Source organism: Manis pentadactyla, chromosome 10, assembly GCF_030020395.1.
Source record: "Manis pentadactyla isolate mManPen7 chromosome 10, mManPen7.hap1, whole genome shotgun sequence".
NCBI lineage: Eukaryota > Metazoa > Chordata > Mammalia > Pholidota > Manidae > Manis > Manis pentadactyla.
The window spans coordinates 40,930,990-40,950,965 of record NC_080028.1 but is presented as its reverse complement, the minus strand read 5'-3'; the positions used below and the strand labels follow the sequence as shown (position 1 = coordinate 40,950,965).

General features: G+C 40.9%; 1 pseudogene; it reads right to left on the bottom strand.

Annotated features, from left to right (window-relative positions):
- Positions 1-2,025: 2,025 nt before the first annotated feature.
- Positions 2,026-19,765, bottom strand: LOC130679274 (olfactory receptor 6C74-like; annotated as a pseudogene).
- Between the last annotated feature and the right edge of the window lie 211 nt (positions 19,766-19,976).

Sequence of the window (19,976 nt, the reverse complement as noted above, 5' to 3'; positions counted from 1 at the left end):
CCACTTTATTTCTCTTTGACTGACTTTAGCTTCAGAGGTTATCTGCCCCAGGCTTCGAGAATATTTTCCCCCTGAAGTTGCAAGTACACTCTTGAGAAGGTGGAGGCTCAAGCTGTCCAGAAACCAGGAGCAGCCCTGCCATTAGGGTTAGGTTTGGTTTTTGAAATGGTTAGAAAATCCCTCCCTGTGTCTTATATCATTTAGTTGACGTGTTGATTGAAAGTTTCAGGTTATGTAACACTTTTCCTAGTGCATAGGCACTCACCAGTAAGTACCCATGTGAAACCCACAGTGGGGGTCCAAAACTGTAATGTGAATTTGTTACAGTAACAGTATAAAGAACCCTGAGGTAACTCCAGGTCACTTCTTGGGTCTCAGTGTGCCTGTGGTCAACCTGTGTGGGTGGTCTGAAGCCCCAATGGGCTTTTTTACATCTTGTTTTGTCCTGATAAGGCAGGAGACTAAACCATGAACTTGAGGGGTTTGAGGTGTGTTCTGTCATTGGTAGGAAGAGAGGTGGAGGTCCTTGTCCAGACTAATGCAGGACCCACTCATGTTTGCCTAGCTACCTGTCAACAGAATAATTAACAGGAGAAAAATAAATAAATTTCTGACAAATGGAGCCACATAAAAATATGAGACTTAAAGAAGTGAAGAAAGTAGACAGCTTTTGTACGTTTTAGACAAAGAAAATATGAATTTGTGAAGAACTAATGAGGAAGGTTGATATTTGGGTCGTAAATTAGTGAGAAAATAAGGGTTTTTATGCACCCTTCTTTGCCCTAAATTTCCGCTCCCTGGTGATAAGGCTGTCTCTCTTCCTGCTGGTATGGGGGGGATGCCATTCACATGGGAATTTTATGTTGTGTTTTCAGGTGAGTCAAAGGAGTGTCAAAGTGTCCTTCTTGCACCGGCTGTTTCTCAAGTAACTTTAATTCAAAGTAATCAGTATGTCCTATTGTGGCCGTATGCATACACATTTCTGGAAAAAGATCATGAAACATGATGTGTTTCTTTGACAACATTTTTTACTATAGTTAATATTTTTTAATTCTGTTCATGTGACAGAAAGTGAATTGAGTCCCTGAAATTCCAATTATGACATAGAATTTTAAAATGCTAGTGAAAAGATTTAGCTTATTAGACTGCTTTGGTTTCACTCATAGGAAGTTTAGCTATATATGTATATGTGTATATCAGTGACAAATGGAAAGAAAAAACACATTAAGTTGGCATTGTTCTCCTTACTTAACAGTCATTTAAAAGCAGTTCCAAATTAACTTCAGAAGTATCCCAAGTTACTGAAGGGAGATTTTTTGAGTAGGAAACAACTAATAAGCATTGTATTTCATTGTTAATTTTTAAAATGAGCCAGTAGGATAATAGGTTTTCCATCTAAGATTGAAATAATTGTGAATGCTATCAATTCACTAATAGAAAAAAAAACAACTACATTCTATGGCATGCACTTAACACAACAATCTTTTATTTTAATAAACAAATACTTTCTAACTTGAGCATCTACATTAATAGTTAACTCTGCCACAATTTTCTTTTCTTTTCATTAAGCAGAGTACATACATCAAAAGTTGGCAATATTATAAAAAATAAATGTGAACATTAGTATCAAGCTGGTTAGAACCAAGTGCAAAGAAAGAATGATAATAACCTTTACATTGCATGCTATATTCAATATATTTTAATGAAAAATATTTTATATTCTTGACTAACTAGATAGAATACAAAGACAAAAGAGGAAAAATTGAAAAACAGCTAAATTTCTTTCAGATATCCACAGGAAAGAAAACAAAGTGGAAATAATCTGTATTGAAGACTGTAAAGAAAATTACCTTCTTTGGAACAAAGATTTTTGTAAAAACAAAGCTTGAAATAAGAAAAAACAGAATATCAAAGAAAAGAAACCAAAATAAAGGAGGAAATTTTATATTGGAAGCGACTATTGGATACACTGGTATTACTAGGAACGACTTTGCTTATTTCTTTACATGTGATGCAATAGGATATTCATTTGTTTGAGAGAGAAACAACCCTCCGTATATTATTCATGAACGCTTGTTTCACCTGTTGGTTCCGTAAGGTGTAGATGAAAGGGTTCAAAGTGGTGCAACGGAGGTATTGAGCACTGCAATTCCTTTGGAAAAAGATACTCTCTGTTTCACTGATGGTTTAACATACATGAAGATGCAGCTGCCATAAGAAAGGGAGATCACAATCATGTGAGAAGAACATGTTGAAAAAGCTTTTTTCCTCTGATTAGCTGAAGGGATTTTTAGAATTGTTAATGCGATGTACGTATATGATATTATCACCAATACTAACGTGACCACAAGGGTCATTGAAGCAGAAATGAATCCCATCGTCTCGATGAGCCGTGTGTCTGAGCAGGAGATCTGCATGAGAGTTGTGTCACAATAGAAATGATCAACAGTGTTGGAGTCACATAAATCAAGGTTTAGGCCCAAGAGGAGAGGTATAAAGATGGTAAAGAACCCAGCAAGCCAACAACAGAAGAGAAGCTGTGTGCAGATTTTAGTGCTCATGATGGCTGTGTAATGCAGGGGCTTACAGATGGCAACATAGTGGTCATAGGACATGGCTGCCAGCAGGTAAATTCAGATGCTCCGAGAAGGAAGACAAAAAACACTTGAGCTGCACAACTGTTATAGGAAATGGTTTTGTCCCCAGTTGCCATCATCACCAGCAATTTAGGGATGCATGTAGTTGTGAAGGAAATTTCTAAAAAGGAAAAATTCCGAAGGAAGAAGTACATGGGGGTCTTGAGGTGAGTATCCAGCAGGGTGAGTGTTATGATAATCAGATTGCCGGTGATGCTGAGCAGGTAGGTGAGCAGCAGGAAGGTAAATACCACTGCCTTCAGTTGTGGATCATCAGTCAGACCTGCTAGGATGAGCACTGTCACTCTTGTGTGGTTCCCCAATACTGTCCTCTACTTGTCCAGGTCTAAATGGAAAAAGAAGAAAAAGAAAGTGAGGATCCCAATGAGAAAGTAACAGTGACAATTAGTGGTGAAGGTGATGTTTCAGCTGGAGCAACACAAAGCTCATTCTCGTTCTAAAGTTGGTCATGGCAGGAAGAACAGTAGTTTGCCTTCCAGAGCATCTGGAGAGAGAGTTCAGCCTTTAGTTTGCAGTTCTACCAGAGGATAACCTACATGATGACCGTAATTGCTCAGCATTTTTTTATATTTATGAAATGGTGGGACATCAGAGTGACTTTCAAAACAGAATGAAACTTTTTTCTCTCTTAGTTTTATGCAAGAGTTTAGGATGGAGGCTATTTTCAGTTCAATATAAGAAGTTTGCATACTGGATCACAATGATAGCTATCATTGCAAGTACATCAGCCCATGTTTTATATTTAACACACACATGCATGTCCACAAACACACAGACATACACACACACACACATACACCACACACACACTGTAGCCATCATTCATTGAATTAGTACGCCTGTACAGGTTTACTCATCTAAACAAACTCCAATGCCTGAATCTTGTTGTTATTTATTTTCATGATTAATGAGATCCAATTTCAAATTACTTAAGGCACTGGGATGTATTTATTTGTTGTATTTACTAGTATTTACATTACTTGAATCTCTGTTATCCCCACCCTACCTACACTGTACCCCAAAACCAAATCAGTAAGAATGTTCTTTTAATTTCAGTTTTCTTATTTATTTTATGATTCTGAGAATAGAACAAGAAAAATATAGTGAAAAATGAGAATTAAAGGAAATAGAAGCAGAAATATAAAAATACATGTTCAGGAGATTGTATGAGGTGTGAGAGGTAAAGCAAAATGGTGAAAACAAAGCTTATGGAAACCTAAAGAGGTAAGAAGGGATTTTAGAAGTAGGAGAGTAAATTTGATGAAAAAATTAAAAGTTAAAAAATATGTTAATATGCATAAATTTGAAAATTAAGATTATATAAATTAATTGAAAATACATAATTTACCAATTAAAGTTTATTGAAAAATGAGAAAATGTTTAACAATTAAATTTCTCTCCATCTGCTTCTATTCTTTTACTTATCTTTTTATTCTTTGTCTGAAACACACACTGAAATAAACAAGTTTGAAATCAGCATGGTCTAAAAGAGATGAGAAATACGTATCTGAATGAATCTCAGAATAGTGGTTACATGAATTTTAGAAGGCACACTTTTACCTACTGTAGGATATTCAAATGTTTTGCTAACACATAACTAGGAAAGTGTTCATTACACAATACTATTCTCACCACCAGGTGCATACTAAAAGAGTTGTATTGTTTAGATTTGCACAGCTAGTAAATTGAAGCTCAGGATTATTTTCCAAAGTTGTTCTTTCAAAAGTATATTTTGTGTAAATAATTACAGGACTTATTTTAGTGTGTTTCTTTAAAGAAATTAGTATCCCTGAAAAAAATTGTCTTCATTGGTATATTTTCATCATCAAATACAAAAAAGGTTAAAGTTTCTTGATAGACATTAGATAACACAGTATTTGTCTTGACAAAATCAAGATAATTGTTTCCAACCTCTAAAACATACATGATTTTTGAAAAGGCGTGTATAAATCAAAAAAACATATAAGGTAAACAAAAGTTATTTATAATAATATCTAGAGGAGTTTATAGTAGGATACTAAGATAAGAAAATGAGATCTGTCAAAATCATGGTAATAATGTACACAATTTCGTTGAAAAAAAAACGACTGTTGTATTTCAAGTACATTCCTTTTATGTTCAAATGTTTATGAAGCAATCTATTGTACATTTTAGTTCATTTATACAAATTACTCCCACGGCAATGGTGTAAGAATAAATTAAAACACTTAAGTCAGAATTCTACCGTGTCAAATTATTTCTTCTTGCAATTTCAACAGTTGCCCACACCAACTATTCCCAAGCATCTGTGGCTGATGATGAAGATACCAAGAAAGGCTATTCTGTAAAAAATTAACACAGGTCACATTAGCAAACCATCAGAGGACAGGCCTCAGAAAGCAATGAGGTTTATTTGTGTTAAGCATTGTGACTATCAGATAAATGTTACAAACAGTTTTTTCAATACTAAATAGCCATGGTATTCCATTTGTCTTCTTTCACCATTTTCTCTAAATCAGAACTAAAAGTTTAGAAACAATAACATTAATACTGTAATGATAAAATTAGAAAAAATATGTTAAAATATATCTCATGGGAAACATGGTCTTTACATTTTAGACATACCAATTCTTTTCATTTATTTGAGTCCAAAGCAGTCCGCCATAAACACTTAAAAATTCAAACAGTATTTACAAGAAGATATACACAGATTTTTTCAGACAAAATTGAACACTTCTGCATCCACATTTAGCTACTTTATCGTCCTATTGAACAGAACAAACTGGCATTCCATTCCTCTCTGATGGATCTCACTCTAATCAACTGTACGAGTGTTTTTCATCTTATAAATGGCAACTTTGTAAAGGTTTTTATTTTTTCAAATTTTAGACTAGTGTATTAAATTTTCCCATTACTATAATTTACTTATTCATGTATTCAATACTTATTATAAGTATTATTTGCAGTGCCATATAAATTAACCAACACTAATCCCATGGAGTAATTGTGCTATCTGTGCCCTGAAGGAAAACATCTAAAGATTATGAAGAATTCTCAGCAGGCTATGAGATGCAAGAAAACCATTCCCATAGGATCAGAGATTTATATGTGTGCCAGGGCTTTCCCCAGGCACTAAATATTTTTTTAAATAACCAATGGAAAAGAAAAATACTAACTTCAATTGTCTCCAGAAAATTCAGCATAGATTTTCCTGATACATGCTTGCCTTCCCACACACTGATGTTTTGCAATCCCATGTGTAGAAATAAGGATTTAGAGGCAAAAAAAAAATTTAATTGGTAATAAAGACTGACAATATAAATTGGAGAATTTAGCCTGTCATAGAACAAACTGTACCTCAGGCTAAATGTAACACGGTCAATTCTCCAGATACACCTAGCATCTCATGTCCTGTATGCAATTCTATTTCTATCGTGAAATTCGTCTTTCCTCCCCGTCGTCTGTGATATCATCTAGTGGAATCTTAAAGATTTCATAATATCAAAGCATTCTACAATTCCTCTTTATCAGTGAACTATTTATGTCTATAGTTAGGCTTCCTTGCAACTTACTTTGGTCATGTAACTAAATTCTGTCCAAAGACTATAAATAGAGATAACGTGCAATTTCCAGGGATTATTCCTTGATAAATAGGGTTTGCCCTCCCTTTCTCCATTACCCTCTCATCTGCTGTAATAAAGATAGGTGGCAAGGCCCTGGGAGCCATAACTATGAGCAATTACCCTAGGGATGGGGAATCAACAAGACAAAACACACCAAGGTTCTTCTGGACACCATTGTAGGCCATACCTGCCCAGAAACACAATGAATTCATGCAAGTTTCAACATCCAAACCTCAATAATTAGAGTTAAAAATTTTTTGTGTTGAACCATTGAAATATTTGTCGTTCTCAAATTCTATCAAATCTATGTTAATATCAAAACCTGTTTTCTAGGACTAATATTTCAAAGTTGTTTAATTTCTTTACTGTGTCCTGTAAGAATAGAAATAGGTTAAATGTAAGAATAAAAATAGGTTAGCATAAGAGTAGCCATCTTAAGGGCCTAAAAGCCATTTCCTGAGTGTGTGTGAACTGGAACTGGGTAAGGCCGAGAAAAGCAAGATAATCAATCATGAACACCGGAATAAGGCAGCTGTGGCCTTTGGTCAGCCAACCTTGGTCAGCTAATCTTACATACCAAGCTTATCGTGCAGAACCTCCCTAACAATTGAGGAGTGGGCTTATCTTGCTCTCGCTTAACCCCAGGATGTATGTCTTGCAAAAAATAATGTGCAGCTGTGGAAAATTACTATGAGTTAAGTGTTTTGAAAATGCTATATAAACCCTTGGCTTTGAGTGCTCGGAGTCCTTGTTGAAACCTGCTGTGTCGGGCAGACACTTGGACCCCAGCTAGCTGGAATTACAATAAACCTCTTGCTTGTTGCATGATCTGCCGTGGAACTCGTCTCCTCACTGGGGGGAAGCGCAGACCAGAATAAGGCCATTTTGTCTTACAGTCCTACAGGAAAGAATGCAGGTTCGTGCAGTTTTTATAAGAATCATTCTGGATATTTCTCCTAAGTAATTTTCCAGTTCAAAAATGCCTGTTTTCTGCTTCCAAATATTGGATAGCTTGTTTCTTGAACATTAATACTAATCATTTCAAATAATTTCTTAGTTCCTGAATGAAAATACAATTTCTAATTATTTTTCAGACTGTGTGCTAAATATATGTAGATGTACTCAGGCCTCTTCCTATTTCAGTTATTTTCATGGTTGGTCATTTAAGCCTCCCTCTGGTACTCATGTGAATTTTTATTGCATACTTAAAATGGTATGCAAATGTTAAAGGCTGTGGGTGGTGATTTATTCCTACGAATAAAATTTAATTTATTCTGGCACAAAGGTAATGAGAGGAAAGGAGCGACACACAGCAGCAATTCACCGGAGAATTCCACTTTATTAGGGAAAGGTGCTGGGATATATAGGAAAGGGCATGGGGTGATTGTGGTGTTACTTCTACGGAGCTGGTGGCTATTGTATAGATGCTGGGATTAGGGGGAGCGAGGGTTGATTGGGCTTCAGGTGGCGCCGGCAGGAACCGAGGACCCAGAAGAGAAGCAGGAGGTTCGCCATCTTATGGGTGGGGGCCCTTCATTCCCCCCTTTCTCCTCTATGGGGTTGTGGACGTTGCTTTCTCTCTGACTGCTTCCTGCTGAACGGGGGCAGAGAAGGGAGTGAGGGCTTGAGGACTTGGAAGAAAGGGTTGATAGGACTCTCCACAGTAAGGACAAGTAGATGTGGACTTTTTCAGGTTGTAAATCAATGAAGGTTCCCTGTAACCATAGGTCGAGGATTTTTTGATTCTAATTGTGCCAAGAGGATACGGGTGCCAGAAGCCAGGCCTCTGCGGCCATTGTTTCCAGGAACAGTTTCCAGCGGAGAGAGGGGTCCATCTCAGCATGTGGTGAGGAGGTTACGTGAGGGTGAGGGATCTTCTGTGGCTAAAAGCTGGTAGTTCCTGAGTAAAAGCTGGTTGAAAGTTTGATTAGAGATTTTACCGACTTGGGATTTGATAAACTTTACTATACAAGGTAAGAAGAGACAGGCGAGAAGAATGATTATTATAGGGCCTTCAATGGGCCACAGCCAGGTGAGGAAGGGGTTTGTTAGTATTGAAGGGAATGGGTTGGAGGAGTAATACTGTGGGTACCTGGAGTTACCCATGTAGTGAATGGCGCAAGACCAGTAGGGACATCTCTGTAGGTGTCTGGCCATCGCCTACAATAGGCTTGTCTTTGGTCATAGAGGAAGCAGAGGTAGGGAGAATAAAGGTAGCTACTAGGGAACACTTCAGTGGAGGGGAGAAAAGTGGAGGTATAAAGGTTTGGAGCAGCCTTTCAGAGGGCAGTCTGATGTGGCAATGAGGGCAGTAATTTTTGTTTGATGCTCTGTGTAAGTATGTCTGACATTGAATCGCCATACAAAAGGAGGCTGGGGTGGCGGGGAAGACAATAGGAATGAGGAAAAAAAAGCGAGAGAGAGCGAGGGAGCAGTAAAGGAGGAAAAAGTCATGATTCGGGTATGGATGGCAAAGGGGGTGAACGGGATTTTGGAGGAAAGAGGACAGTAAGGTCAGGAGTCTGGAGGGAGGGAGAGTCAGTAAACTTTTGTAGGTTAAGAGATCCTTTAGGTCATGAGGGGACAGAATGGTAAGGGGCATCCCGAATGTCAGTTTATGAGCTTCCTTCTGCAAGAGCTGTCCAGCGGCTAATGCCCGTAGGCAGGGAGCCCATCCCCGAACTGTGGGGTCTAATTGCTTGGAAAGATAAGCTACTGCGGCAAAGGATGGGCCATAATATTGGCTTAGGACTCCTAGAGCTTGACTGGACCTCTCATGAATGTATAATGAGAAGGGCTTCGACAAATCAGGAAGATGGAGAGCTGGAGCTTCCACAAGGGCTCGACGGAGCTTAATGAAGGAGTGTCGGGGTGAGGAGGATAATGGATCTTCAGGGGGGCCCTTGCTGAGGTCATATAGGGGTCTTGCCAACAGGGAGAAGTTAGGGACCCACGCTCTAAAATACCCAGCCAGGCCTAGAAAGGAAAGGATTTATGTCTTAGTTTTGGGAACGGGCAGGTCAGAGAGGAGCCGTTTTCTGTCTAAGGTAATGGACTTTCTTTGTTGAGATAGAAGAAATCATAGGTAAGTGACAGAAGGGGAAGAGATTTGAGCTTTGACAGGGGATACCCGCTAACCTCTTTAAGCTAGAAGGTTAAGCAGGGAGGCAGTGTCAAGTTGAGAGACTGTTCCCACGAGGGACTGCAGAGTAGAAGATCGTCCACATACTGTAATAAGGTGGACTCGGAAGCTTTGTGGCAAAACTGTCCAAGTGAGTTGTTCAGAATGTCTTGTGTATGGGTCCGTCTAGGTGAAGGCGAGAAAAGCTTGGGAGGAGGGGTCCAGAGGGATAGAAAAAAATGCATCCTTGAAATCTAGGACTGAGAAGTGGGAGGCCGAGGCAGGGATCTGCGATAAAAGGGTGTATGGATTTGGGACTAAGGGATGGGTAGGGACGATGGCCATGTTAATGAGGTGAAGCTCTTGGACAAGGGGGAAAGATACGTTGGTTTTTTTAACAGCTAATATGGGAGTATTAAACGGGGAGTGAGTGGGTCTGAGGTAATTTTTGTTTAAAAGATCTTGAATGATTTGTTGGAGGCCTATGAGGGCTGAAGTAGTTAGGGGGTATTGGGCCTGACAGATATACTGAGAGGGGTTACGTAATTTGATAGAGGCAGGGGGATATAGAGCCATGGAGGGGCTTGTAATGTCCCAAACTTTGGGATTTACAGGATGTATGAGGGTGGAACTGGAACTTTCATTGGGTACAGGGGTGTTGTCAGCTATGAGGGCCATTAGAAAGGGAGTACTGGGGGCTGTGGGAGTGGATATAGTTATGGATACATGGAGGAGAGAAAGGATGTCCCATCTTAGTAAGGGGATGGGACACTGGGGCATAACCAGGAAGGAGTGGGAGAAAGGTATGGGATTGTCCTGGATTGTGCATAAAAGGTGGGGGTTTAATGGGAAAATCTGTTTACCTCCTACCCCGACTGTAGGAGTAATGGCAGGCATGATAGGGCCCCGGTATTCCCACAAGACTGAGAAGGTGGCTCTTGTATCTAGGAAGAAGGAGATGGGGCGACCGTCTACTATTAAAGTAACCCTGGGCTCCTGTTTGGTGATGGAAATGGTCGGACGAGAAGCCCCCGGGCCCCGTCAATCTTCTTCTGCCAGCCCCACTACGGCGGGCTTAGGATGGGGGTTGTTCGTCCAGCCTCCCCTTCGGGTGGCTGGGCAATCAGACACCCAGTGGCCCTTTTTGTGGCATCTGGGGCATGAGTTGGTAGCCCTTGTCTAATGTCCTTCTTGTCTGTACTTGAAACAAGCTCCTGTGGGGGGCTTGTTTGTAGAGGAGTGCCCAGGTTGTGGTTTTATCAGCTGGGCCAACATTTGGAAATTGGCCTGATCAGCCTTTTGTTTAAGGCGTTCTTTCTTCTCCTCCCGGTTATGGAAGACTTTAAAGGCCACTGTTAGGATCTCAGTCTGTGGGGTAGCGGGGCCCTGTTCTAACTTTTTGAGTTTAGCTTTAATGTTGGGGTAGCTTTGAGCTAGGAAGTATGTCATAAAGACATGTCTTCCGTCAGGAGTTTCTGGGTCCAGGCTGGTATACTGTAATAGGGCTTGAGTGAGTCTGTCTAAGAACTTGGATGGAGCTTTTGAAAATTGACTACTTTACGAGCTTCCTTTGTCAGACCTGCTATTAAGCAGGAGGCAAAAATATCTTGAGAGCGGAGACCCATGGAAGTGTTATAATCCCAGTGTGGGTCTTGTTCGGGGCAGCGGTGCGGCCAGGGGTATAGGTGGGGTCAGTCCTGTGGGTTTCGGTGGCGTGCGTTTGGGCGAAGTCCCAAACTCATCTGCACTCTTCAGGAAGGAGGGTATTGGCCAGGAGCATGAAAATGTCATGATGTGTGAGGCTGTATGACTGGAGGGTCCATTGAAACTCCTTGATATATGTCGTGGGATCAGTGGAAAAGGAACCTAGGCGTTTTTCCAGTTGGGCTAAATCTCCTAAGGAGAAAGGGACGTGAATGCGCTCTTCAGATCCTGCTACTTCTCGGAGGGGGGCAATAATTTTGGGAGGCCCTCGGGACCGAGTCTGAGGAGGACTGAAGGGTTCTGGCTCAGTCTGTGGGGGAGAAACAGGTGATAGATGCGATAATTTTGGGAGGCTTTCAGGACCAAGTCTGAGGGGGACTGAAGTGGTCAGGCTCAGTCTTTGGGGGAGAAACAGGTGATGGGGGCAAAGACAGAGGAGGCTCCTGGAAATTAGTTGGAGGGGTGCTTAAAGGCTCAGGCTTCAACTGCAAGGGGAGTGAGGTGGGGGAGGAGATGGTGGTGGAGGAAGGGGGAGGGGCTGTTGTGGGAGAGGAGGGGAAGGTGGTGGCCGCAGAGGAAGGGAAGAGGTCGGAGGGGTTGTAGGAGGGGGAAGGGAGTGAAAGGGAGGTTTTTGCAGGGGAGACAGCTTGCAGGCTAGGAGAACTTGGGGAGATGTGGGGGGAGGAGGTGGAAAGCTTCGGTATAGGGAATCTCCTTCCATTTTTTCTGGCAGTAGTCAAAGAGATCGTGAGTGATGTTAGGATCAAGAGTTCCCCCTGCGGGCCATTGGATGCTATTGTCTAGGGGTTATGTCGGCCAATCTTGGGAGCAGTATTTACGGAGAAGTTTTGGTTTTATATCAGGCGTCAGGGAGAGGGTGGCTAGATGCTTGAGCAGGCATTCAAGAGTTGAACTTCCAGGGAGGGATGAGGAGGCTCCCATGGCTAAAGGACAGAGAAGGAGACAAACAGGGGAAGACGAACGGAGATCCTCGGACTGGGAGCAGACCGCAAGGAGACAACGGGCGTCCCCGATGATCCTTGGTGGTCTGCGGAAACTCGTATACGAGTCGGTTTCTTAGGAAGTGTGGGTCGTCACCCAGACTTCTCTAAGAAGGCAGAGTGGCAGAGTCACGAGGTACCTAGTACTAGGAATTTTCGGTGGAAGGAACAGAAGGAGGAGTGGGGGGGAGAAGGGAGCGTTCTCATCAGCAAAGGAGTCACCTCGTTTGTGGCTGTTGGAGGAGGGGCCTGAGGGTCCGCCGCAGTCGTGAAGGCCTAAGGCGGGGAGAGTTCTCTCCTTGTCCCCGAGCATCAGTGACTTGCCGGACGATCACGGTTAATGGCGCTGCGATAGCTTGGGGAAGAGTGGCCCACTCTGGGGGAAAACTTAACCAAAGGCCAGAGAGGAGTGGTGAGTGTGAGGAGCCAGCGCCAGAAAAAGAGGACGAGGGCAAGCTGCTGCTGGGGTCGGGGGAAGACGGGGCCCAGTTGGGGTGTCCCGTCTCCCGGGTTTCAGCACCAATGAAAAGAAAGGAGAGACACACAGCAGCAATTTACCGGAGAATTCTGCTTTATTAGGGAAAGGTGCTGGATTATATAGGAAGGGGCATGGGGTGATTGTGGTGTTACTTCTACGGGGCTGGTGGCTATTGGCTAGGTGCTGGGATTGGGCAGGGGGAGGGGTGATTGGGCTTCAGGTGGCGCCGGCTGGAACCGAGGACCCGGAAGAGAAGCAGGAGGTTTGCCATCTTATGTGTGGGGGCCCTTCAGGTAAAGGCAGGCAACCTTGACCAAAACATGCAATAAGATTGTTCAAACTTGCTCCTCACATTTTGCAAAGTGACGAATTCACTGTGCTTATTGTTAGAGTATAAGATTTCAGTGGTCTCCATTAAAAGCTTAAGTATTTTCCTCTTCCACTTTGGCAAATCATAGCTTCAAGTTTTTGTCTCCAGAGACTAGGAGACTGCAGGAATTTACTCTTAAGCTCTTAGATTCTTCATCAGTCAGATTCTACTTTGTACTTGTGACCTCAAGCTTCCATTGCTTGCAATTTAGGACTTTTAAAATGAGCTTAAGGAAAAACACTCAAAAATGGTCAGGCTCATTAGTTATCAATTCCCTTGTATAGAGGGTTTTTCTTCTCTTCAAGAATAGTCCTGTTTGCACTGATAGATGTGGATTCCAGTGTGTTTCTCCCCAGTCCCATGTGAGAGAGAAAAGCCATTATCCACAACTTTCTACTTGGTCGTTCCCCACCACTACATATGAAACAACAAGAGACTCTAAGAGAAAAAACATGGGGGGATCCTCTTACTATGTATCCTTCATCCTAGACCATGGCCTCTCAAGTCCTCACTGCTATTTTGCTCTGGTGACATAGTTTGTGTTGATGTTTCAAGGAGCAGATGGTTTATCAACAAACTCATTTATATTGGAAAATACTTACCCAGTTTCTACTAATGTACATTTCTACCTGTCTATTTGTCTGTCTATGTTTGTATTTTTCAGTAATGAGGATGTTTCATCTCCACACTTATTTATGTTATGTGGACTATAGGTAAAATTGTAGCATTTCCAGAATATCTCACCTGGCTTTAGTATATCTGCATATCAACAGGCGTTCAGAGCTGTAAAGAAGTATGGCTTTAGTGCATTTGCATCTTTCCTGAGGGGTGGAGAAGGTCATCTCCATATCAATGGGTGATTACCTGGGCTACAGAGGGCTTATCTGTACCTAAGTGGTGAGGGGTTGGTCGGTGTTGCTGCTCCTTGAGAAAGAGAAGAAAGACGGACTGGAACTGCAGTTTGTGAGAAATAAACGGGTTTTAAACTTTATTTCTCCCTTTGACTGATTTTGGTTTTTAGGGGTATTTTGCCCTGGGATTTCCTTTCCCCAGACTGACAGGACTCATGTCAAATTTTTGCAGTTTTCCTTGGGACTTCCTTCCTAATAGTATATTTAAAGGAGTATTTCCTAACTTACAACAGAGTAATTTTAAAACCATTTTTCATTTTCCTAGTGGTTCAGAAAATGTTTTTCAAAATGGTCTGTCTACATCAAAAAATTTATACCATCCTCCTTTAAGGGGAAGCAACTTATGATCATAAATTCCTAAAATATCTCTCTCAACTTTATGCATTTTGCCATAATTTTCATTTCACTAAACACCCAAAACATTATTACCATCATTGTTACAGCCACTTAAATTTTAGAGCAATTAAAATGAGAAAACATTATATTTTACCTTTCTTTGTTCCATTTTTAAACCCCTTTATTTTTTACTTATATGATTTGGTTTGCTGGAAGGAAATCCTGTAACATCTCCTGTAGGGGTAGTTTTGCTCGGAATAGATTCACTCCGTTTAAGCGTATCTGAGAAAGTTTTCATTTCCCTTGCATTTTTGTCTTACGATCCAGGTTTGTTACCTGGAGGTGGATTGTGGAATTCCTCTGTTCTCCTTGAAGACCTCGGTTTAGAGACCAGATAGATAGAGAGTTAAAGCTGAAAAGTGTTTTTTATTTAGCAAAGTGAAAGGAAAGTACATTCCAAAGACAGAGGAACAGGATGACCCTGAAGATGGGTAGCAGCCACCAGGTTTTCCATTGTGTCTTTTTATGGGGGTTCATTTGGTTTTTTCGCCCCTCCCCATTTTGTCATACCCACACCATCGTTTATACCCACCTTAATTCCTCCCCTTCAGCCTCTTTCCAATGTTTGTGTTTGTCCCTTCTCATGAGCACCTAACCAAAATCCACAGTGGGACTGAAACTGCAGTGTAAATGATATTATAATGGCCTCAGGGTTATTAGCAGACAGGATTTTCCTTAAGTGCACATGCACCAAAATTGGGAATGTCTCAGTGACCTGTATCTTTTGCTTATCAGTTTGTGTTAAACCACAGGAGAGATTGGTCTAAGGGGGACAGGACAGCATCTGGGGCAGAGACTGGATGGAGACTGTGTGGCCACCACCCTCCTGCTCATGTCGATCTAACTGCCTACTCTAACACGTTGTCGCTATGTAGGGAATATGTATTTTCCTTTGCCTTCAAGAGGTTGGGGTTTTGTTGGTTTTTTGCCTTTCTTTTCATCAGTTTAAAAAAAGATATTCCTAATTTTTTCTCATTTTCTTCATGTGTTCTCTGAGCTTTCTCAATCTGCTCTTTAGAATTTATCAACAATTTTGAAACATTTTTAGCCAGTTTACAAACACACACTGACACACACACACAATTTGGAATCAGAAGTGCTCCATCATTAGGTAAGTGAGTGAAATGTCAATAAGGACTATAAAGAGGAAGGGGTTCATATGGAGTCTTAGAGCTCTGGGGATTCTAGCAGCAAGGAACCAGTCACAACAAAAACCAACAAAAAAATACCAATGCAGTCAGAGAAACCCACATGATAATGTGTCATTTAAAGAGGAGAAATAGATTATATAAATAAAAAGGTAGTGGTAACCTGTGCTAAATATTACTGAGATTCATTTCAATGACAATAAAAGATGACACATGAATTTGGAAAGGTGGAGTTTGAAAGAGCTGCTGACTAAGTGAACTGGTGGATTACAGGGCAAGGAAAAGAGTGTTGAGCAGAAAATGTGAAGTAAAGAAGTAGAGATGGTAATAATAGCTAAATGTAGACAAAGCTGAAGCATTGAAAATTCAAATTACAAATAAAGCAGATCACATTTATTAGGAATAGAATATTTTGAGTATTCTGATCACAGTGGAAAACCTAATTCAGCTTTCAGCAGTATATTTAGTGGGTGGTCAACAAATATCTCCTATCTTAGTATCCCATTTCTTGTCTCGCCTACCTCACTAGAGCAAAAAATCTAAAAGCATTTCAGGGAAGCATTTCCACATTTCTGTGGAAGTTCTCTCAAGAATAAGCTGTATGTGTATTTAAAAAGTTGTGTTGCTTTTAAAGACACAATCTTAAAAACAAAAAATTGAAATAGTAAACTATCCATGGATTCATGATTCAGAGGCCAACAGTAGCAGTTCTAACAGGCACCCTGAAGGCTAATAACATCAGAAAAACCTATGGAGTCAAAAATAATTCTAAATTAATTATCATTGCCCATATAGATACTTCAGATTAGTTTACAAAGGTTTCTACAATTTGTCCCTGGCTTATCACCATGTACAACCTATTTCCAAAATAACACTACATTTTGTATCATTCTCAACATTCTAAAAGTATTCTTCCCACTCTGGCTTTAAAAATTCCCTCAATTTTGGAATTATTAGCCATAGCAAATCTGTTAATACATTTCTCAAAATTGTGTAAACATACAATCATCTCTATCAAGTATCTGTAGATATCATCAATTAAGAGACACTTTTCTTCCTCATCTGTTACTGAGGGTTTTTTTGCATCTTTCAAATATAGATACTTATCTGTCACTTACCATTTATATTTATGAGTATGTCATCAGTTATAATAAACTCGAAACTTAAACAACTGGGAATATTCTCTTTTAATTTAAATTCTGAAACATATTCACAACTATACGAATACACATATTTAAATGATAATAATAATTACTATTTATTGATAGCTCATTATGCTATGTGCTGTTATGATTTTGTTCCCACTTTCTAGAAATTTAAGATGTCTTGCAAGTTTTATAAATGAGGAATTATTCACTCAGAGGATACAGAAACCTCAGATTTTCAACCATTTTTCTTCTTTAGAACCCAAATTTTAAATCTATAAGGAGGAAATGAAGTTTCCTGTCTTCCATCTAACATTTTGAATTCATTTCAATTTTCTGATACTTCTTTCTCAATAAATATTGTGCTAAGTCCCCCACGTGGAGATATTGTGTGATGATCAGTAAAAATTTGTCTCTACTAGTCAAATTAATTTATTTCCTATTACTAAAAATTATAGTTGATAAAATTTAAAATGTCTTTGTTATCATAAATCCTTGCTTCCACTATTGATTTCATGAGATAATATACAAACACATATACTCCCAAAACATTTAGATATTTCATGTGCTAGATGGAATGGATAGAACAGAAATTTTCACCAATAAATTCATACTTTCATATGTTTTGGAAAATTTTTGCTTTGTAGTGAACTATTTATTTTCTATGAAGCTTAACCTGAAATAATTTTGTTCAGGTATAAAATAATTGCTATTTCCAAAGTAGTCTAAAACTTCAAAATTTGATAGACAGAAAATAGTTTATTTTCTACCCAATTACAGAATAAGAATTTATCTAAAATGTCTAACATTCACCTCTTCACTATTCTTTGATAGCATCTATGTATATATACATTCATGTATGCATACATGCTATCTATTTGTCTACATATATGACATCTGTTAGCTGTCTTGATGAATCAATTACACTCAAGGCCTGTATAGCCTTGACTGCTCACTTAGTAGCAGTAAAAAGCAGTAGCACATGCTTCATCCCAGTCCAACCTGATGCCCTTTCATACACATTAGTATAAGGGCTTCAGAATTTGTGCCAAGTGTGGGATTAACACTCTCCAGTAGCCCAAAAGGTCCAAAATCTCTTGTAATACTGCCACAGTGGTAGGGGTAGGGAAAGCCTGGATCTTGTCTATGACTGCTTCTGGGATAACATTAGTTTGCCAGGTTGGGCAGACAACCATCAAGAATTTACTGACAAACCAGGTCCTTGGTGATGCTCACAGCCCATCCTTTCTCATCTAGAAGTTGCAGCAGTCTATGAACTGACAATTCTAAATCTGCAAGAGGATCAGACATGAGCATGATATTATCAATGCAGTGATATAGCCACACCGTTTGTAGTATTTTCCATGTGGCCAAGTCCTGGACTACAAGTCAGTGACAACTGGTGAGACTGTGGAGTTATCCCTGTGGAAGGACAGGGTATGTGCACTCCCAGCCTTCAGACATAAAGGCAAACTGCTCCTGAGTTTCCTGTGCTATGGCAATAGAGAAGAAGGCATAAGCAAAGTCCACAACATAATGGTAAGTCACTAGTTCATGACCGAGGGTGTCCATAAGGGCTGCTATAGAGGGCCAGCACCGTGCAAAGGGGATGTGACTTTTTCAGTTCCCTGTAATCCATTGTCATATGCCAAGAGTCATCTGACTTTTTCACTGGCCACACTGGGTAATTAAGACTAGGAGTGGGCTTTATGATGCCCACCTTCTCCAACTCCTATAGAGTTTCTCCAATTTCCTTGTGTCACCAGGCAATTTATACTGCTTAGTATTTGTCACCTGGTAAGGTACAGACAGAGCTACAGGTGGGTGTTGAGCATGTCCCCTCAGAACTGCCTTTACCACATGTTTTCAGCCTGAACTCACCTGTAATGGTCTGTAACCACAGGCCCTGCAGGGGATCTACCCCCAAAAGATATTCAGGGACGGGAGAAATGTACACAGTATATTCCTTGTGGGTAAACGCCCTATTCCCAATGGGATTTGGGTTTTCTTCACTCTAATTGCCTTACCCCCATAGCCATCTATCACAGCAGGGGTCTCAGGAAAATGCTCAGGGTTGTCATAAATCACAGAATATTCATCTCCTGTGTCCACCAGTGCCAGGACACATTGTACATTCACAGTGGACCAATGAATTGCTAATTATCCAGGTGGCCTCCAGTCCCCACCACATCCCCAAAGTGGGGTCCTTGACCCAACCTCAGTAAAACTGTGATGCCCCATCATCCTCCTGTGGATGTTAGAGCCCAGGTAAAGCCTGAGTACTGTCCCCCAGGAAGTTTTGCAGGGACACAGGCCAGACACGGGGCTCTGCCTCTGCTGCTGTGTTCTGGACCTCAGTGGCTGGAACTGCTGCTGTGGCTTTAATTGATGCCACAGTTCAAACAAGATCCTATTGGGCTGCTCATCAAGTGTTTCTTTCACTACCCCAGCCTTTATCAAATCAACCCACATCTGGGTCCTCAAGACCTTCATGGGGCCCTTTGCACCTCTCTTTTCAGTTGTAGCCTGTACTTCCTTCCATGCTCTTATTTTTTCAAACTCCCAGATCTGCTAAACTATGAGTCGCCTCACCTACGGGCTGCCCTATGTGAGGGACAAGAATAGTCACTAAGGGCCCAAAGATAGATGAGGGAGATGTGTGGAGTGCCAGAAATCTCATTTCTTCAGTGAACAACTCCTCATTTGGGCATTCTGGTCCATATTATAGTTGATATTCTTTATGCCCATCTCCCAAAACACCTGCTGGCACTCTGCATACATTTTTCACCTAGCCGATAAGTATAGTAAATCACCCTGATTAGGCCACCCTGATGGGCTGTCAGCCAATCGAGAATAGCTTGATTCCCTGAGGTGTGGTGGGCACTTTGCAACCACAGCCACAGGGAAGAGTGAGTCACAAGGAAAACCAGTCTACCCATTTCAAAACCCAACAAAACAATCTTTTCCATCCCCATATCCCAAAGACTCAAAAGCCACGTGGGCAGACGTTCTGAAGGCTTCTGCAAAACTAGATGCCTATGGACACCAGCTTACCCTGGTTACAGGGGTGGAACATGGAGTGCTCTTCCCCCGAAGGAGCCCATGGTCTTTGCGTTTTTATTTTCTTAATTACAACAGGGCAGGCCTGTAACATGGCAGAGGCTGGTTCCTTGGGTGGTGGCCTTAGCAACATATTCACCCTCAGCCCTATACCCTCATCCTCTCCTGACATCACCTCTACCATCTCCAGGGCTGAAGGCACCACTCTTTCCTCGCCCTCTCCTAGGCCTCTTGCTGGCTCCTCCCTTGCTGCTAATGTATCTCCCAAGAGCATGACCTCTCTTCTCTATAACTGTCTCTCTTTCTTAAGGCCATCCCATAGGTCATCTCCCAGCTCCTCCAAGTGACACTAAGTGTGTCTCTTCTTGATAACCCCTTCCACT